Source organism: Aquarana catesbeiana, linkage group LG04 (assembly GCF_042186555.1).
Source record: "Aquarana catesbeiana isolate 2022-GZ linkage group LG04, ASM4218655v1, whole genome shotgun sequence".
Lineage (NCBI taxonomy): Eukaryota > Metazoa > Chordata > Amphibia > Anura > Ranidae > Aquarana > Aquarana catesbeiana.
Genome location: NC_133327.1, coordinates 555,014,843 through 555,028,415, shown reverse-complemented (window position 1 = coordinate 555,028,415; position 13,573 = coordinate 555,014,843). Strand labels below are relative to the sequence as shown.

General features: G+C 46.3%; 1 protein-coding gene across 1 annotated transcript in view; it reads left to right on the top strand.

Annotated features, from left to right (window-relative positions):
- Positions 1–13,573, top strand: part of PCNX2 (pecanex 2) — a 294,170-nt gene that overhangs the window by 106,398 nt on the left and 174,199 nt on the right. The window lies entirely within an intron of this gene.

The following is a 13,573-nucleotide window of genomic DNA, read 5'->3' as shown; positions in this document are numbered from 1 at the left end:
CCCGATCACCGATAACGGAGGCAGATGATTCATAATAGACCCATGGAGGAAAAGAAAAAGGGACTCCACATAGTGCAGATCGATGCGATTTAATACTCCAAAAGGTTGTACAAAAAGTAAGTGATCACAAACAGATAAAAGGCATAAAAATGGCAATGTGGGAAGCTGAGGTAGCTGGCTCTACGCGTTTCGACCACACAGTCATCAATAGGGGCATAAAACAGCCTCCCCACATTGCACTCATATATATACTGTATCTAGTTTACAAATTCAACAAGCACCGCCCCCGTCATGGCGGAACCGGAAGTAGATGTGATAGGATAACATTAACAAGTCTAATGAATATACTTATCATAAAAATACTATTGCATATATAAAAGAAGTTCTAACTTAATCCATAAGGCAAGGAAATGGGGCAGTGAAAACGCCGTATCCCACAGGGAACTGTAGGCATCGGCATCTCCGCTTCCCTGCGTCTCAACGTCGGAATAGCTTGCGTTCCAAGCCTCATAGGAATCTCACTGTGGGGGGATGACAGCCGCCGGCCAATCAGCAACCGGCATCGCATCTCGCCTGAGTCCGGAGCATGCGCTCCACAACTCCTACATGCCAGAGGACGTGAACAGCCCCCTGACGTCATCGCAGCCGCTGACGGAAAGAGAACCAATCAGCGGCTGGTATCAAAACAGCTCGCAGAGCGGGAGCTTGCGCTCCAAACCTTCACAACGAGGGGGGCGGAAGACGGCCGAGATGACGGCTCAGTGATTGGCTGCTTGTGTTCATAAGGCAGAACCTACACTCCCTAGTCCGGGATCTGTAGTGTGCTGAGCTGTCAAAGGAAAATAAAGTCAATACTTCAAGAAACCTGGGGGGAAAGAAACACCCCAGTATAATATTCAGTTTTAAATGCCAGATCCCATCCTGTCTCTCTGGTACGGCAAAGTCATACCTGTCCAGACCCCCCAGAGGGAAAGTAGGGAAATGCCACAATACCGGCCAAGAGCGACAAGGGGACCGGAGAACCCAAATAATTCAAAAAGAACAACTAAAACCGATACTGGAGGTGTTTGAAAAATAAAATCACCTACCTGGCCACACCCCAACAGAATAACAAACTGTCAGGAGATATCTTAGTATTCTCTAAGAGTACCCATGGTGCCACATCAATATGGGTCGGCAGAGTCAAACGTGCCCCCGCCTCATCAAAGAATGCTGAGCGACGCCACAACGCCAATCTCAAAGGAAAGACACACAGGGGAAAAAATCAGAAATGCATAATCAGACTAGAAAGTTAAAATTAAATAATTAAAAAACCCCATAATAAAGCTAAACCAATAATCAATAGTCTGATCTCCCAAACAAGTATGGGACTAAGCCCCTCTACCCAAACCAAGATGTTTTAGAAGTTTATAGAAGCAGGGGTGTGCCACGGATATAATGAGGAGGTGTATCTCACGCACGGTTGATGAAACAATTAATGTCCCATTCCACGTTCATACCGTGCGGTGAGTAACATCTCAGCTCGTATATCCAATAAGTTTCAAGCCGTGACACACCCCTTAGGCGAGATTCACCCCTCCAGTGAGGGACAAACTCCTACCTCTGGCATGTAGGAGTTGTGGAGCGCATGCTCCGGACTCAGGCGAGATGCGATGCCGGTTGCTGATTGGCCGGCGGCTGTCATCCCCCCACAGTGAGATTCCTATGAGGCGTGGAACGCAAGCTATTCCGACGTTGAGACGCAGGGAAGCCGAGATGCCGATGCCTACAGTTCCCTGTGGGATACGGCGTTTTCACTGCCCCATTTCCTTGCCTTATGGATTAAGTTAAAACTTCTTTTATATATGCAATATTATTTTTATGATAAGTATATTCATTAGACTTGTTAATGTTATCCTATCACATCTACTTCCGGTTCCGCCATGACGGGGGCGGTGCTTGTTGAATTTGTAAACTAGATACAGTATATATATGAGTGCAATGTAGGGAGGCTGTTTTATGCCCCTGTTGATGACTGTGTGGTCGAAACGCGTAGGGCCAGCTACCTCAGCTTCCCACATTGCCATTTTTCTTTTCAAAATATTTATTGGATTTTTTCAAAAAAGAAGTCATATATCGTACATTCGCTGAATCATAAATGCACATTGGTCATATCACATACAGTTAGACCCCTGTGGGGTAGGTATTACAAAAAGAAGAAGTATCACAATCGAAACACAGACAATAAAAGAAAAGAAATAATAAGTGTGAAGGGTTAGGTTCCGGCCTGTGGTTTTAACAGATAATCTAGAGGAACAATACCATTTACCTTAGGAAAGGAGCTAAAGAGAGGATAAATCTCTGGGCTAACCAAGGGGCGGCTGTAGGCGGCCACGGGGGTTCCGACGGCACCCCAAAAGGGAACTCACTGTGACCGGCGAAACCTCCATTAGTCCCCTCCCCGACACCCTGTAAACATTGCTGAAAAATATACAACCAGCTAGAGAACAACCTTATAGTATTAGAGCCCCTTATAGCCGGAACCAACAGGGAATAAGAGTGATACTAAGACCATCTGACTGTCTTATTCCAACAGGAAATAAGAGTGACATTAAGACCATCGGACTGTCTGTGGTTCGGAACTTTACGACAGCTGAAAAGCGAGAAAGAAAAGAGTGTAGAAAAGAGAGGGGAGGGAGGGAGAAAGAAGAGAGGAAAGGGAGCCAGCCCGCGGGGAGGCGCCCCGCAACCCCGTAGCATTCAGCTGAGTTGTGGTTGCACACCCGGAATCAGGGAGATGCCAATGAAACTTGCCCAGGGTTCCCAAGTAGCCTCAAACCGGTCCACTGAGTTGTCTAGAATGCTAGCCAGCTTCTCTTGGGCCATGATCCAGGAAATTTTCCGGATCGTCGCCTTAAGGGATACTTTGGGTTTCTTCCAAGCCTTGGCTATGGTGAGCTTAGCGCCCAGGAAAATAAAATGTATGAGTTTGCTGACAAGCTTCGGGACCCTGGGCAAATTGTCATTTAGGAGAGCCATCGAAGGCGTTTTCGGGATATGGACCTTGGTGATTTTCTTTATCAGGAGGAAGATCTTGTTCCAGAATGTCCTCAATCTTGGGCACTCCCAGAATATATGGACCAGTGTGCCCCTAAGTAAACATCCTCTAAAACAACCAGGGTCAGCCGAAGGGAACATCTTGGCTAATCTGTCAGGAGGTAGATACCACCTGGTAAAAACCTTAAGACTAGACTCTATCATGGAAATGTTCTTAATGCCCCTGTATGCCCTGAAAAAGGTGGTCCTCCATTTATCAAGATCCCACTGCATAGACAGGTCTGCTTCCCACGCGAGCATATATGGGGTCTTGGTTGACTGATTGGCGAGTGACTGATATATGACGGAGATGCCTCCCCTCTGCTCAGAAGACCCGCCGCACCAGAGTTCGTAAGGCGTGAATGAGTGGGGGGCCAATTTTGCCTCCCCGTTGTGGGCAAGGAAGTGGTGGATTTGGTGAAATCTGAATCTCTCCGAGGTAGGCATCTCCAATTTGCTCACACAAAAGGCCAGGGTAATAGGTCCTAAACTCGTATAGAAGTGTCCGATCCGGTACAACCCCTTATCCAACCACCAACGGAATGCTTTGATGTCTAGACCTGGAACGAAGTCCGGGTTATTAAATATGTGAGCAAGTGGGTGGCAACTGGAGATCAAGCTCCGATTATTTCTTAGAGAATCCCATAATTTAAAGGAATGAGAAAGAGTTGGTGAGAGAATCGGGGGGCGTTTTCTAGGAGGGACCCACATTAGGAAGTCTAGGGTGTATGATGGTACAGCCTGTCTCTCTATTTGGATCCAATCTGGTTTTTCTGTCTTCCCATACACTATTGAAAGCTGGGCAAGTCTAGCCGCTTGATAGTACCAGAAGAGTTGAGGGAGACCTAAGCCCCCCTGAGATCTAGACAAGTATAAGGTTTTTTGTTGGAGTCTGTGCCCCTTGTCTCCCCAGATAAACTTGATGATTTTCCTTTGGAGTGTAGTAAGATGGTCTTTTACAATGCTTATCGGGAGGGCCCTGAAAAGGTAGAGGAGTCTAGGTAGTAAGGTCATTTTAATTGCATGAACTCTACCTAGCCAAGAGATCCCTCCCTTAGCCCAATTGCCTAGGTCTGACTCCAGTTTGCGGTAAATGTGAGGGAAGTTGGCCGAATAGAGTAGCTCTGTTTTCGCGGTGAGCCTGATCCCTAGATAGTCAATAAAAGTGTCGCTCCATCTAAACTCAAAGGTATTCTGGAGGGAGGAGACCACATGTGGTTTGAGGGAAATGTTCAGTGCGGATGATTTGGAGTAGTTTACCTGTAGGCCCGATATCCGTGAGAACTCCTTTAGGAGTTTGCACAGATTTGGTAGGGAAGTGATTGGTGATGTAATGAATAAGAGCATATCATCGGCGAAGAGCCCGCATTTGTGGATTTGTTCGCCACATTTCACCCCAGAAATATTGGGATCCGATCTGACTGCGATTGCAAGGGTTTCAATCGCAATGGCGAAAATTAAGGGGGATAGAGGGCAGCCCTGTCTAGTCCCTCTTGCTATAGATAGAGGTTTGGAGTAATGGCCTTGTAAGCGGATTATTGCTCTTGGGGTGGAGTATAAGGCTTTTAGTGTCCCAAGAAACCTAGGGCCGAATCCCCATTTCTCCAGTAAGGAGAAAAGATAAGGCCACTCGATAGAATCAAAGGCCTTATGGAGGTCCAAGGAGAGGAGGAAACCTTCCTGTTTCGGTCCCCCTTCCCAATTCGATTGGAGGATGGAAACAATGTCTATTGCTCTTCTAATTTGGTCTGGTCCCTGTCTCCCTGGTATGAAACCAACCTGGTCCTTGTGTATAAAGAGATTAATAAAAGATGAGAGGCGGTTGGCCAGGATTTTGGTGAGGATTTTGAGGTCATTATTAATCAGGGAGATCGGCCTGTAATTTTCAACTTCCTCGTGATTTTTGTTGGGTTTGGGGATGACCGAGATAAATGCAGTGTTCAGTTGTGTGTCGAGGGGATTACCTGTTTTAATGGAATTGAAAAATTTAGCCAGGTACGGAGCTAGGATTTCTCCATATTGTTTGTAGTAAGGTATCGAGAGGCCATCTGGCCCTGGGGCCGATCCGGGCTTTAAGCCTTTTATAACCGTCCTTACCTCCTCTACTGAAAAGGCTCCTTCCATTAGGTCTCTGCAATCTGTGGAGATCGAAGGGATCTGCAGATTGTCTAGAAAGGCAGTGGTTAAAGGGCCCTTCCCTGACTGTGGGGATTTGTAGAGATTTTCATAGAAATCATGGAAGGCTGACATTATTTTACTGGGGTTCGCCGTTGGGGGATGACCTGCGATTCTAAGTTTAGGGAAAGAAGAGGATCGGAATCTCGGGGTGAGTTTGGAGGCTAGCATTGAGCCGAATCTGTCCCTTTGGCAATAAAATTTGGCTCCACTCCACCTGATGTTTTTCTCTGCTTTGGCCGTTAAGGTGAGGTTCAGCTCAAGTCTAGTCGCATCTAACCTTTCTAAAAGGACCCTGTTCGGGTGTTTTTTGTGTTCAGCTTTTAATGTGAGGAATGTTTTTTCAAGTCGTTGAATATCTATTAAGCGCTCCTTTTTGTATTGAGTCGCGATCCTGATTAGGGTGCCTCTGATGGTTGCCTTGTGGGCAGCCCACAGAGTCTCTGGGGAGATATTGTCTATGTCATTAAGGGTAAAGTATTCTTTAATGGAGTCTGCTATCTCCTTACAGTAGCGGGGGTCAGAGAGCAGGGATTCGTTTAGTCGCCAGTAGGAGCCACCTCGTCCCGAGATGACGTTTCTCAGGGTAAGGAGGACCAGAGAATGGTCCGACCAGGCTGTGTCCAATATTGTGGCTTTTTTGGAGAGGAGAATTAATGAGGAAGGGATCAGTATGTGGTCAATCCTGGCGTAAGATTGGTGGGGGGCGAAGAAGTGAGTGTAGTCCCTACTTCTGGGGTTTAGTTCCCTCCAGATGTCTATAAGACCATGAGTATGTAGCAGTTTAGCTATTTTAGTGCTTAATTTCGTGGGACGCGTGAGCTGGTCCTTGGGGGGTTTAGTTTTGTCCAATCTCTGGTCAAACGCCACATTAGAGTCTCCTCCCATAATGACCTTCCCTTCCAGAAGGGGTTCTATTGTACCGAGGAGTCCCTGGAAGAAGGATGCTTGACCCTTATTCGGGGCGTAGTATGAGACGATTGTGTATAGAACTCCTTCCAGGGTCCCCTTCACCACTAGAAATCTTCCCTCCGGATCCTTATAATCTGAAATATAGGAGAATTTGCTATTCTTGGAAAATAGGATTGCCACCCCCTTAGTCTTGTTAGGGGCATTCGCTAGGAAGAAGGATGGATAGTACGAGTGGAGGAACTTTGGGGTGTACCGGATGGGAAAGTGAGTCTCTTGAAGAAGAACTACATCGAGTCTTAAGGATTTATAGTGATCCAAGGCCAGTCTCCTTTTTCCAGGTGAGTTTAGTCCCTGGACATTGTGAGAGGCCACCTTGAGATCAGTTCCTAGAGTAAGTGTGTCAGACATCTGAGCAGAGGGGAGGGGGACTCAAGATCAAGCAGTCACTCACCAATGGAAGTCTTCCATGCATTTCGGGGCAAGATACGTATTGGGCGTCTTCTGTGTTTATCTCTGGGGGGCGCGAGGCTCCTTCCCGCAGGACGGCTGGAAAAAAGAAGGGGGGTGAGAGGAAATAAAGAAAAGAAAAGGACAAACAGACACATAAGAGCAATAATAGTAACAACATGGGTCTCAAAATATGACCCTTGGGATCTTGTGGAAAATTTCCCACAACAAACCCAAAACAAATCTTCAGTCCAGCTGGGAGGCCGACTGAAGTCCCAAGTCCAAAGGACACTTAGGTTCTTTAGAAATGGGAGGAGGCACATGGTATCCACCCCGGACCCTATCTTTATCACTGTAAAACATGGAAACATACACACTAACGTTAAAGTGCAACTGAAATAAAATTCAAACAGCCCTTAACTCATGGCACTACTTGCCAGGTTAAGTGGTACTATACCTTAATATTTAAATGAAAAAGGAGAACACCCCACCCGCCTCGGCACTTCCACCCCCCTCCCGACCCCAAATATGTGATGTCAGGGAACCTGGATGACCCTGGTTCTACTTTGTAGAGGGAGAAAAAAAAAAAAAAAAAAGAAAGAAAAAAAAAAAAAAAAAAAAAATGTACTTTGGGTCATCATTAGCTAGACATATGAGTAATCTTGCCCTGATCTAGAGCGGGGCTAGGAACCAAAATCCCATTATTACTCAAACCAATCTACAGTCCACTTATGCCTAAAGTCCCGGCAATCCGAACTTCTTCCGGGGAGCGTCTGAGTCCGCTGGACAGTTCCGCTGAAGGGAAGAATGTAGTAAATCTGGTGATGGCCGGGTACTTTCTATTCCCTGTGGGGGGGGTTTTCGTTGTGGAAAAATAGTGCTATGAAGTGCATTGAGGGGTGTAGTTCTGAAGATGGGCTTATCAAGCCTTTGAGCCGTGGTGGGGTGTGGAGCTCCGGCTCCGGCAACTGTGTGGGCCAGCACCCCGAACAAGAGTCCCTGCTGGGACATAGAAAGGAGAAGAGGCCAGCCTGGCCTTATGATGGTTTTCCTTCCTTGCTCCTCTTGGACGTATTCTTATTCCATAAGGGGGAGACAGGACTGCCTGGTGGGGGGCGTTTTGTCGAGCCTGATGAGGATGCAGAAAAGTCCATTGGGGCTTCCTGTGAGATGAGTTTAAGGGAAAGAAGCAGTTTTTCACCTTCTGGGAAGCTGGAAAAGGAGTGGGTTTTACCCTGCAGCGTGAATTTGACTGCGAAAGGGAAGGTCCAGCGATATTTAACGTCCCTTTGTGATAGGTTCAAGAGAAGAGGTTTCAGGGTTCTGCGTCTCTGGATAGTGGAGGGTGCTAAATCCGCGAAAATCTGGATCTGATGGCCCCGGTGTTGTAGTTTGGGGTTCTGACGGGATTGTCGCATGACTTCCTCCTTGGTCGCAAAAAAGTGTGGTTTCACAATTATGTCTCTGGGTGAGCCGTCTTGTCTGGGGGGACCGAGGGATCTGTGAGCCCTGTCTAATTCGAGACGCTGGGAAGGGATATTAGGAATGATTTCAGAGATAATGTCCTGAACCGTGGAGGGAATATCCGTGAAGGTTTCAGGGAGGCCTCTAATTCTGAAATTATATCTCCTGGACCTGTTCTCGAGTTCGTCTATCCTGGAAAGGGCCACATCTAGTTGTTCCTGAACAGTCTGAAGGTGGGCTGCATTTTGGTTCGTTTTGGAGACCGTGCACTCCACTTTTTCCTCTATTGCTTCTATTCTCGAGCCTATATTTGATAGGTCAGCTTTGATAGTGTTAGTGATCTGGTGTGCTGTGGTGGCCAGACCTTTCTCCAGCAATGAGGAGAATTTAAGAAACATTTCTTCTTGCATTTGGGTTAAGACATTTAATGAAAAGCCTGAGGGCTGATGAGCAACCCCTGAGAGCTGGGCCTGCATGGGGAGGGCCTGGGGAGACATCTCCTGGAGCGCCATGTTTGTGGAGCCTGTGGAGGCCTTTGCAGCGGCCTGAGGTTTCTGGGAGCTCTGATAGGGAGTCTGAAGGGCAGGTGAGGGCCCCTGTGTAGCCTGGGCATAAGTGAGAGTCGGTGGGGTAAGTACTGGCCTGTGTTCCGGAGCCTTGGGGTGCTGAGCCGCGTGTGGCTGTGTGGATTCCGTGCTGGCGGCCATCTTGGAAATCCCGTCCGCTCCCGCCGTATCGAAAAGCGGGCCGAGATCTCTCCTCACCGGGGGGCCGGACATCTCCGCTGGCTCCTCGGAGGGTCCCTGACACGGGAGAGTTAGCTGGAAGCGGCGGGGAGGGCTGTATTCGCCGTAGTGCGGCTCTGCGGTCCGGGGTGGAGCGGAGCTCCTGGCTCAAGCAGCCATATTGGAACTCCCGCGCATGCGCCGACCCCACATTGCCATTTTTATGCCTTTTATCTGTTTGTGATCACTTACTTTTTGTACAACCTTTTGGAGTATTAAATCGCATTGATCTGCACTATGTGGAGTCCCTTTTTCTTTTCCTCCATGGGTCTATTATGAATCATCTGCCTCCGTTATCGGTGATCGGGTGCATTGGAGATCCACAGCTTGCCTAGGACACCACCCCTCCATTGGTGGTCGGGACCCGGAGGATACTACCTGGTTGGACATCCTGGATGACCATCCCCTTTTTGCCTTACTGACGCACTGCTATAAGGTAGATGCGTCCTACTGATCCGGTAAGAGTACCCACCTTGTTTCTTGAAGATTGGAGTGTCGATTTAATTTGTGGTCGCCTCCTTCCAAGTGTCCACAGCCCCTTCAAGACACTGTTACTCCCCTGCTTGGGAGAGGATCTTCTGGTTTATTATATATAGACTTTTGGGATTGCCATTTTTTTCTAGAGACATTTATTTGCATATTCCTGTTATGTCATTATTTTTTTTTTGGGTCTTTACCACATATCATTTTGAGTTTTATTCATTTATCTTCACTTATAGATCAGCGCTGCACTTTCTTATTTTGACATTATTTGCGACTTGGTTTGTTGTGTGCTAGCAGCTTTTGTTTTTGGTTTGGTTCACTGGTTAGCGCAGCTTTTTCCATTTTCACTTTTAAAATGTATGCCTGGCTTTTTAAATATATATATATAGATATATCTATAGAGATATATCTATATATATATCTCTATAGATATATCTATAGATATCTCTATAGATATATCTATAGAGATATATATATAGATCTATATATATCTATAGATATAGATCGATCTATATCTATAGATATATATATATAGTGTGTATATATATATATATATATATATATATATATACGCACATTCCTTTTTCCTTTGTAGTTAAATGCAACTGTGGATTAACTAGAATGACATACATTATTTGTGCCTGTCACATTCAGATCGATCACAGAACGATTGGCAGTGATTGGCAGTGGAGGTGATGCAACAGTGTAATTTTTTTGACAATTTACAAAGTTAAATAGATTATAACTTGCTTTTACAGCAGTCAGAGAAGCAGGAACCTTTGTGACTCCTGCTGTCAGGCTGAGACTTTTCCCCTGAAATTAACATGAAGGGTAGGTGTGCGCCTGCAAGTACATATATAAACATTCTGAATTCTGAACTAAAATACTGGAGGACAGGTGTATATTGTACTATGTCATAAATATTTTATTATATCTTTCATGTGACAACACTGAAGAAATTACACTTTTTTACAATGTAAAGTAGTGAGTGTACAGCTTGTATAACAGTGTAAATTTGCTGTCCCCTCAAAATAACTCAACAAACAGCCATTAATGTCTAAACCGTTGGCAACAAAAGTAAGTACACCCCTAAGTGAAGATGTCCAAATTGGGCCCAATTAGCCCTCCCCGGTGTCATGTGACTCATTAGTGTTACAAGGTCTCAGGTGTGAATGGGGAGCAGGTGTGTTAAATTTGGTGTTATCGCTCTCACTCTCTCATACTGGTCACTGGAAGTTCAACATGGCACCTCATGGCAAAGAACTCTCTGAGGATCTGAAAAAAAAAATTGTTGCTCTACATAAAGATGGCCTAGGCTATAAAAAGATTGCCAAGACCCTGAAACTGAGCTGCAGCATGGTGGCCAAGACCATACAGTGGTTTAACAGGACAGGTTCCACTCAGAATAGGCCTAACCATGATCGACCAAATAAGTTGAATGCACTTGCTCAGCATCATATCCAGAGGTTGTCATTGGGAAATAGATGTATGAGTGCTGCCAGCATTGCTGAAGAGGTTAAAGGGGTGGGGGGTCAGCCTGTCAGTGCTCAGACCATACGCTGCACACTGTATCAAATTGGTCTGCATAGCTGTTGTCTCAGAAGGAAGCCTCTTCTAAAGATGATGCACAAGAAAGCCCGCAAACAGTTTGCTGAAGACAAGCAGACTAAGGACATGGATTACTGGAACCATGTCCAGTGGTCTGATGAGTCCAAGATAAACATATTTGGTTCAGATGATGTCAAGCGTGTGTGGCAGCAAAGAGGTGAGGAGTACAATGCCAAGTGTGTCTTGCCTACAGTCAAGTATTGCTGTGGGAATGCCATGGTCTGGGGCTGCATGAGTGCTGCCAGCACTGAGGAGCTACAGTTCACTGAGAGAACCATGAATGCCAACATGTACTGTGACATACTGAAGCAGAACCTGATCCCATCCCTTCGGAGACTGGGCCGCAGGGCAGTATTCCAACATGATAAAGACCCCTCCGAACACATCTCCAAGACAACCACTGCCTTGCTAAAGAAGCTGAGGGTAAAAGTGATGGACTGGCCAAGCATGTCTCCAAACCTAAACCCTATGAAGCTCTGGTGAACTCCATACCCAAGAGGGTTAAGGCAGTGCTGGAACATAATGGTGGCCATACAAAATATTGACAATTTGGGCCCAATTTGGACCTTTTCACTTAGGGGTGTACTCTAAATTGTAGCAAAGTGTCATACCTTCAGTGTTGTCACATGAAAAGATATAATAAAATACTTACAAAAATGTGAGGGGTGTACTCACTTTTGTAAGATACTGTATATATATATATAAAAATATATATATATATATATATATATATATATATATATATATATATATATATACACTGCGGGCAAAATAAGATATATATATATATATATATATATATATATATATATATATATATATATATATATATACTGCGAGTAAAATAAGTATTGAACATGTCACCATTTTTCTAGGTAAATATATTTCTAAAGGTGCTATTGACATGATGTTTTCACCACATGTCGGTAACAACTCATGCAACCCACAAAGTATCATACTACTACGTACCTGAACGGCGAGTCCACTTGGGCAGAGGGTAGGCTCCCTGTCCGACTCGCGGCCCCTGGTAGAGTATACAGGAGGCACAGGAGTGCGGAGTGGTATGGGAGCCTGGTAATAGAGTCCAGATGCTGGTAGGTAGACAGTCCTAGGGCAGCAAGATGAAAGCTGGAACAAACAGGAGCTGAGCAGGAGCTGAGCAGGGAGGTCCGGATACAGGCTGGGTTCGGCAACAGGCAGGCAGCGAAGTATAGTGAAGCAGGCAGAAGAGTAGTCAAAACAGGCCAGGGGTCAGGTGTGGGCAAAGTTCAGAGGAGTCCAGGAAGCAAGCCGGGTTTGTCCGGAGATCAAAGCACAGGCACAGGAAACAGGAACAAGGCACGGAAGAGCTGTTGATCAGGCAGCACCGAGCAGAGAGTGCAGCTGGCCTAAATAGGCAGATTGTCACCAAATGGCGCACACGCCCACGCGCGTGCACCCTCACACCGGTGTGCACACCAGCACCCACCGGATGAGGCGAACCAGCGCTCATAGGAAAGGCGCGCTAAAGCGCACCCGCAAACACACCCTAGCGCTGGCACGCAAACCAGGGCCAGCCGGATCGCACACACCAGTGCCTACAGGAGCACGCACACCAGGGCGAGCAGGAACACGCACCCCGACGCACACCACGGCGACCAACACCATGTCCACCAAGGTAACCTCTCTGACAGTGCCCCCTCCTCAAGGGCACCCTCCGGATGCCCAGCTGGGTCAATCTGGTTGCATGGGAATTTTTGAAAGCTTGTAACAGTTCCTTGACATGAAGGTTACAGGAGTTATCCTCGGGTCCATACCCCTTCCACTTAATAAGGTATTGGGTTTGGTTGAGCCTCCTTCTGCAATCCAGAATAGCTTCAATTTCAAATTCTTCCCCATTGTTGATCGTGATAGGTTCGGGCGGGCCAGTGTTACGGCCAGTAAAGGGATTAGAGGCAACCGCTTTCAGTAGAGACACATGGAAGACTGGATTCACTTTTAAAGAGTCAAGGCAAATCAAGTTCGTATGTAACATTGTTAACCTTCCTTCTCACCGGAAAAGGACCCATGAATTTAGGCCCCAGTTTTCTAGAAGGGCAGGCCATCCTCAGATTAGCTTGGTTGCCAGGTTCCAAGATGAGTTCCCCACGTCTCTTCTTGTCAAACATCTTCTTGTAATAGGCCTGGGACTTGGCCATGGTTTCTTGCAGAAGTTTGTTATTAACGAAGAAGAACTCCAAGGTTTCTGAAACTGCAGGGATGGTGCATTCGGGTATTGAGCTAGGTAAAAAGGACGGATGAAAACCATAGTTGGCGAAGAATGGCGTTTGATTGATGGCAGAGTGCAGACAGTTATTGTAAGAAAACTCCGCAACAGATAACAGAGAAACCCAGTCATTCTGGGAGAAGGCAGAGAAACAACGGAGATATTGCTCCAAAGTTTGATTGGTTCTCTCCGTTTTGCCATTCGTCTGGGGATGGTAAGCCGAAGAGAACGCTAGTTCAATTCCAAGGGAACCACACAGGGCCTTCCAAAACCTGGAGGTAAACTGGACACCTCAATCTGAGACAATTTTTGCTGGAACCCCATGCAACCTTACGATCTCTTTAATGAACATCTTCGCCGTTTCCATGGCTGAGGGTGT